Below are 7500 nucleotides of genomic sequence, written 5' to 3'. Positions count from 1 at the left end.
GTCCCTTTAACGCAACAAACCGTCCCTTTAACGCAGCGGACCGTCCCTTTAACGCAACAAACCGTCCCTTTAACGCAGCGGACCGTCCCTTTAACGGAGCGGACCGTCCCTTTAATGCAGCGGACCGTCCCTTTAACGCAGCGGACTGTCCCTTTAACGCAGCGGACCGTCCCTTTAACGCAGCGGACCGTCCCTTTAACGCAACGGACCGTCCCTTTAATGCAACGGACCGTCCCTTTAACGCAGCGGACCGTCCCTTTAACGCAGCGGACTGTCCCTTTAACGCAGCGGACCGTCCCTTTAACGCAGCGGACCGTCCCTTTAACGCAACGGACCGTCCCTTTAACGCAGCGGACTGTCCCTTTAATAAAACGGACCGTCCCTTTAACGCAGCGGACCGTCCCTTTAATGCAGCGGACTGTCCCTTTAATAAAACGGACCGTCCCTTTAACGCAGCGGACCGTCCCTTTAATAAAACGGACCGTCCCTTTAATGCAGCGGACTGTCCCTTTAATAAAACGGACCGTCCCTTTAATGCAGCGGACTGTCCCTTTAATAAAACGGACCGTCCCTTTAATGCAGCGGACCGTCCCTTTAACGCAGCGGACCGTCCCTTTAATAAAACGGACAGTCCCTTTAACGCAGCGGACCGTCCCTTTAATGCAGCGGACCGTCCCTTTAATAAAACGGACCGTCCCTTTAATGCAGCGGACTGTCCCTTTAATAAAACGGACCGTCCCTTTAATGCAGCGGACCGTCCCTTTAACGCAGCGGACCGTCCCTTTAATAAAACGGACAGTCCCTTTAACGCAGCGGACCGTCCCTTTAATGCAGCGGACCGTCCCTTTAATAAAACGGACCGTCCCTTTAATGGAGCGGACCGTCCCTTTAATGCAGCGGACCGTCCCTTTAATGCAGCGGACCGTCCCTTTAAAGCAGCAGACCGTCCCTTTAATAAAACGGACCGTCCCTTTAATAAAACGGACCGTCCCTTTAATGCAGCGGACCGTCCCTTTAATGCAGCGGACCGTCCCTTTTAACGCAGCGGACCGTCCCTTTAATAAAACGGACCGTCCCTTTAATGCAGCGGACCGTCCCTTTAATGCAGCGGACTGTCCCTTTAATAAAACGGACCGTCCCTTTAACGCAGCGGACCGTCCCTTTAATGCAGCGGACCGTCCCTTTAATAAAACGGACCGTCCCTTTAATGCAGCGGACTGTCCCTTTAACGCAGCGGACCGTCCCTTTAATAAAACGGACCGTCCCTTTAACGCAGCGGACCGTCCCTTTAATGCAGCGGACCGTCCCTTTAATAAAACGGACCGTCCCTTTAATGCAGCGGACTGTCCCTTTAATGCAGCGGACTGTCCCTTTAATAAAACGGACCGTCCCTTTAATGCAGCAGACCGTCCCTTTAATAAAACGGACCGTCCCTTTAACGCAGCGGACCGTCCCTTTAATAAAATGGACCGTCCCTTTAATGGAGCGGACCGTCCCTTTAATGCAGCGGACCGTCCCTTTAAAGCAGCAGACCGTCCCTTTAAAGCAGCAGACCGTCCCTTTAATAAAACGGACCGTCCCTTTAATGCAGCGGACCGTCCCTTTAATAAAACGGACCGTCCCTTTAATGCAGCGGACTGTCCCTTTAATGCAGCGGACTGTCCCTTTAATGCAGCGGACTGTCCCTTTAATGCAGCGGACTGTCCCTTTAATAAAACGGACCGTCCCTTTAATAAAACGGACCGTCCCTTTAATGCAGCGGACCGTCCCTTTAATGCAGCGGACTGTCCCTTTAATAAAACGAACCGTCCCTTTAATGCAGCGGACTGTCCCTTTAATGCAGCGGACCGTCCCTTTAATAAAACGGACCATCCCTTTAATGCAGCGGACCGTCCCTTTAATAAAACGGACCGTCCCTTTAATAAAACGGACTGTCCCTTTAATGCAGCGGACCGTCCCTTTAATGCAGCGGACCGTCCCTTTAATGCAGCGGACCGTCCCTTTAACGCAGCGGACCGTCCCTTTAACGCAGCGGACCGTCCCTTTAACAAAACGGACCGTCCCTTTAATGCAGCGGACTGTCCCTTTAATAAAACGGACCGTCCCTTTAACGCAGCGGACCGTCCCTTGAAAGCAGCGGACCGTCCCTTTAATAAAACGGACCGTCCCTTTAATGCAGCAGACCGTCCCTTTAATAAAACGGACCGTCCCTTTAACGCAGCGGACCGTCCCTTTAATAAAATGGACCGTCCCTTTAATGGAGCGGACCGTCCCTTTAATGCAGCGGACCGTCCCTTTAAAGCAGCAGACCGTCCCTTTAAAGCAGCAGACCGTCCCTTTAATAAAACGGACCGTCCCTTTAATGCAGCGGACCGTCCCTTTAATAAAACGGACCGTCCCTTTAATGCAGCGGACTGTCCCTTTAATGCAGCGGACTGTCCCTTTAATGCAGCGGACTGTCCCTTTAATAAAACGGACCGTCCCTTTAATAAAACGGACCGTCCCTTTAATGCAGCGGACTGTCCCTTTAATGCAGCGGACCGTCCCTTTAATAAAACGGACCGTCCCTTTAATGCAGCAGACCGTCCCTTTAATAAAACGGACCGTCCCTTTAACGCAGCGGACCGTCCCTTTAATAAAATGGACCGTCCCTTTAATGGAGCGGACCGTCCCTTTAATGCAGCGGACCGTCCCTTTAAAGCAGCAGACCGTCCCTTTAAAGCAGCAGACCGTCCCTTTAATAAAACGGACCGTCCCTTTAATGCAGCGGACCGTCCCTTTAATAAAACGGACCGTCCCTTTAATGCAGCGGACTGTCCCTTTAATGCAGCGGACTGTCCCTTTAATGCAGCGGACTGTCCCTTTAATAAAACGGACCGTCCCTTTAATAAAACGGACCGTCCCTTTAATGCAGCGGACTGTCCCTTTAATGCAGCGGACTGTCCCTTTAATAAAACGAACCGTCCCTTTAATGCAGCGGACTGTCCCTTTAATGCAGCGGACCGTCCCTTTAATGCAGCGGACCGTCCCTTTAATGCAGCGGACCGTCCCTTTAATAAAACGGACCGTCCCTTTAACGCAGCGGACCGTCCCTTTAATAAAACGGACCATCCCTTTAATGCAGCGGACCGTCCCTTTAATAAAACGGACCGTCCCTTTAATAAAACGGACTGTCCCTTTAATGCAGCGGACCGTCCCTTTAATGCAGCGGACCGTCCCTTTAACGCAGCGGACCGTCCCTTTAACAAAACGGACCGTCCCTTTAATGCAGCGGACTGTCCCTTTAATAAAACGGACCGTCCCTTTAACGCAGCGGACCGTCCCTTTAAAGCAGCGGACCGTCCCTTTAATAAAACGGACCGTCCCTTTAATGCAGCGGACCGTCCCTTTAATAAAACGGACCGTCCCTTTAATGCAGCGGACCGTCCCTTTAAAGCAGCGGACCGTCCCTTTAATAAAACGGACCGTCCCTTTAACGCAGCGGACCGTCCCTTTAACGCAGCGGACCGTCCCTTTAACGCAACAAACCGTCCCTTTAACGCAACAAACCGTCCCTTTAACGCAGCGGACCGTCCCTTTAACGCAACAAACCGTCCCTTTAACGCAGCGGACCGTCCCTTTAACGGAGCGGACCGTCCCTTTAATGCAGCGGACCGTCCCTTTAACGCAGCGGACTGTCCCTTTAACGCAGCGGACCGTCCCTTTAACGCAGCGGACCGTCCCTTTAACGCAACGGACCGTCCCTTTAATGCAACGGACCGTCCCTTTAACGCAGCGGACCGTCCCTTTAACGCAGCGGACTGTCCCTTTAACGCAGCGGACCGTCCCTTTAACGCAGCGGACCGTCCCTTTAACGCAACGGACCGTCCCTTTAACGCAGCGGACTGTCCCTTTAATAAAACGGACCGTCCCTTTAACGCAGCGGACCGTCCCTTTAATGCAGCGGACTGTCCCTTTAATAAAACGGACCGTCCCTTTAACGCAGCGGACCGTCCCTTTAATAAAACGGACCGTCCCTTTAATGCAGCGGACTGTCCCTTTAATAAAACGGACCGTCCCTTTAATGCAGCGGACTGTCCCTTTAATAAAACGGACCGTCCCTTTAATGCAGCGGACCGTCCCTTTAACGCAGCGGACCGTCCCTTTAATAAAACGGACAGTCCCTTTAACGCAGCGGACCGTCCCTTTAATGCAGCGGACCGTCCCTTTAATAAAACGGACCGTCCCTTTAATGCAGCGGACTGTCCCTTTAATAAAACGGACCGTCCCTTTAATGCAGCGGACCGTCCCTTTAACGCAGCGGACCGTCCCTTTAATAAAACGGACCGTCCCTTTAATGCAGCGGACCGTCCCTTTAATGCAGCGGACCGTCCCTTTAATAAAACGGACCGTCCCTTTAATGGAGCGGACCGTCCCTTTAATGCAGCGGACCGTCCCTTTAATGCAGCGGACCGTCCCTTTAAAGCAGCAGACCGTCCCTTTAATAAAACGGACCGTCCCTTTAATAAAACGGACCGTCCCTTTAATGCAGCGGACCGTCCCTTTAATGCAGCGGACCGTCCCTTTTAACGCAGCGGACCGTCCCTTTAATAAAACGGACCGTCCCTTTAATGCAGCGGACCGTCCCTTTAATGCAGCGGACTGTCCCTTTAATAAAACGGACCGTCCCTTTAACGCAGCGGACCGTCCCTTTAATGCAGCGGACCGTCCCTTTAATAAAACGGACCGTCCCTTTAATGCAGCGGACTGTCCCTTTAACGCAGCGGACCGTCCCTTTAATAAAACGGACCGTCCCTTTAACGCAGCGGACCGTCCCTTTAACGCAGCAGACCGTCCCTTTAATAAAACGGACCGTCCCTTTAATGCAGCGGACTGTCCCTTTAATGCAGCGGACTGTCCCTTTAATAAAACGGACCGTCCCTTTAATGCAGCAGACCGTCCCTTTAATAAAACGGACCGTCCCTTTAACGCAGCGGACCGTCCCTTTAATAAAATGGACCGTCCCTTTAATGGAGCGGACCGTCCCTTTAATGCAGCGGACCGTCCCTTTAAAGCAGCAGACCGTCCCTTTAAAGCAGCAGACCGTCCCTTTAATAAAACGGACCGTCCCTTTAATGCAGCGGACCGTCCCTTTAATAAAACGGACCGTCCCTTTAATGCAGCGGACTGTCCCTTTAATGCAGCGGACTGTCCCTTTAATGCAGCGGACTGTCCCTTTAATAAAACGGACCGTCCCTTTAATAAAACGGACCGTCCCTTTAATGCAGCGGACCGTCCCTTTAATGCAGCGGACTGTCCCTTTAATAAAACGAACCGTCCCTTTAATGCAGCGGACTGTCCCTTTAATGCAGCGGACCGTCCCTTTAATGCAGCGGACTGTCCCTTTAATAAAACGGACCGTCCCTTTAATGCAGCGGACCGTCCCTTTAATAAAACGGACCGTCCCTTTAACGCAGCGGACCGTCCCTTTAATAAAACGGACCATCCCTTTAATGCAGCGGACCGTCCCTTTAATAAAACGGACCGTCCCTTTAATAAAACGGACTGTCCCTTTAATGCAGCGGACCGTCCCTTTAATGCAGCGGACCGTCCCTTTAACGCAGCGGACCGTCCCTTTAACGCAGCGGACCGTCCCTTTAACAAAACGGACCGTCCCTTTAATGCAGCGGACTGTCCCTTTAATAAAACGGACCGTCCCTTTAACGCAGCGGACCGTCCCTTGAAAGCAGCGGACCGTCCCTTTAATAAAACGGACCGTCCCTTTAATGCAGCAGACCGTCCCTTTAATAAAACGGACCGTCCCTTTAACGCAGCGGACCGTCCCTTTAATAAAATGGACCGTCCCTTTAATGGAGCGGACCGTCCCTTTAAAGCAGCAGACCGTCCCTTTAATAAAACGGACCGTCCCTTTAATGCAGCGGACCGTCCCTTTAATAAAACGGACCGTCCCTTTAATGCAGCGGACTGTCCCTTTAATGCAGCGGACTGTCCCTTTAATGCAGCGGACTGTCCCTTTAATAAAACGGACCGTCCCTTTAATAAAACGGACCGTCCCTTTAATGCAGCGGACCGTCCCTTTAATGCAGCGGACTGTCCCTTTAATAAAACGAACCGTCCCTTTAATGCAGCGGACTGTCCCTTTAATGCAGCGGACCGTCCCTTTAATGCAGCGGACTGTCCCTTTAATAAAACGGACCGTCCCTTTAATGCAGCGGACCGTCCCTTTAATAAAACGGACCGTCCCTTTAACGCAGCGGACCGTCCCTTTAATAAAACGGACCATCCCTTTAATGCAGCGGACCGTCCCTTTAATAAAACGGACCGTCCCTTTAATAAAACGGACTGTCCCTTTAATGCAGCGGACCGTCCCTTTAATGCAGCGGACCGTCCCTTTAACGCAGCGGACCGTCCCTTTAACGCAGCGGACCGTCCCTTTAACAAAACGGACCGTCCCTTTAATGCAGCGGACTGTCCCTTTAATAAAACGGACCGTCCCTTTAACGCAGCGGACCGTCCCTTGAAAGCAGCGGACCGTCCCTTTAATAAAACGGACCGTCCCTTTAATGCAGCAGACCGTCCCTTTAATAAAACGGACCGTCCCTTTAACGCAGCGGACCGTCCCTTTAATAAAATGGACCGTCCCTTTAATGGAGCGGACCGTCCCTTTAATGCAGCGGACCGTCCCTTTAAAGCAGCAGACCGTCCCTTTAAAGCAGCAGACCGTCCCTTTAATAAAACGGACCGTCCCTTTAATGCAGCGGACCGTCCCTTTAATAAAACGGACCGTCCCTTTAATGCAGCGGACTGTCCCTTTAATGCAGCGGACTGTCCCTTTAATAAAACGGACCGTCCCTTTAATAAAACGGACCGTCCCTTTAATGCAGCGGACTGTCCCTTTAATAAAACGAACCGTCCCTTTAATGCAGCGGACTGTCCCTTTAATGCAGCGGACCGTCCCTTTAATGCAGCGGACCGTCCCTTTAATAAAACGGACCGTCCCTTTAACGCAGCGGACCGTCCCTTTAATAAAACGGACCATCCCTTTAATGCAGCGGACCGTCCCTTTAATAAAACGGACCGTCCCTTTAATAAAACGGACTGTCCCTTTAATGCAGCGGACCGTCCCTTTAATGCAGCGGACCGTCCCTTTAACGCAGCGGACCGTCCCTTTAACGCAGCGGACCGTCCCTTTAACAAAACGGACCGTCCCTTTAATGCAGCGGACTGTCCCTTTAATAAAACGGACCGTCCCTTTAACGCAGCGGACCGTCCCTTTAACGCAGCGGACCGTCCCTTTAAAGCAGCGGACCGTCCCTTTAATAAAACGGACCGTCCCTTTAATGCAGCGGACCGTCCCTTTAATAAAACGGACCGTCCCTTTAATGCAGCGGACCGTCCCTTTAAAGCAGCGGACCGTCCCTTTAATAAAACGGACCGTCCCTTTAACGCAGCGGACCGTCCCTTTAACGCAGCGGACCGTCCCTTTAACGCAGCGGACCG

General features: G+C 51.9%; 1 protein-coding gene across 1 annotated transcript in view; it reads right to left on the bottom strand.

Annotated features, from left to right (window-relative positions):
* Positions 1-7500, bottom strand: part of gripap1 (GRIP1 associated protein 1) — a 36729-nt gene that overhangs the window by 6951 nt on the left and 22278 nt on the right. The window lies entirely within an intron of this gene.

The sequence above is a fragment of the Taurulus bubalis genome, assembly GCF_910589615.1.
Source record: "Taurulus bubalis genome assembly, chromosome: 11".
Lineage (NCBI taxonomy): Eukaryota > Metazoa > Chordata > Actinopteri > Perciformes > Cottidae > Taurulus > Taurulus bubalis.
This window is presented reverse-complemented; position numbering and strand designations above follow the sequence as displayed.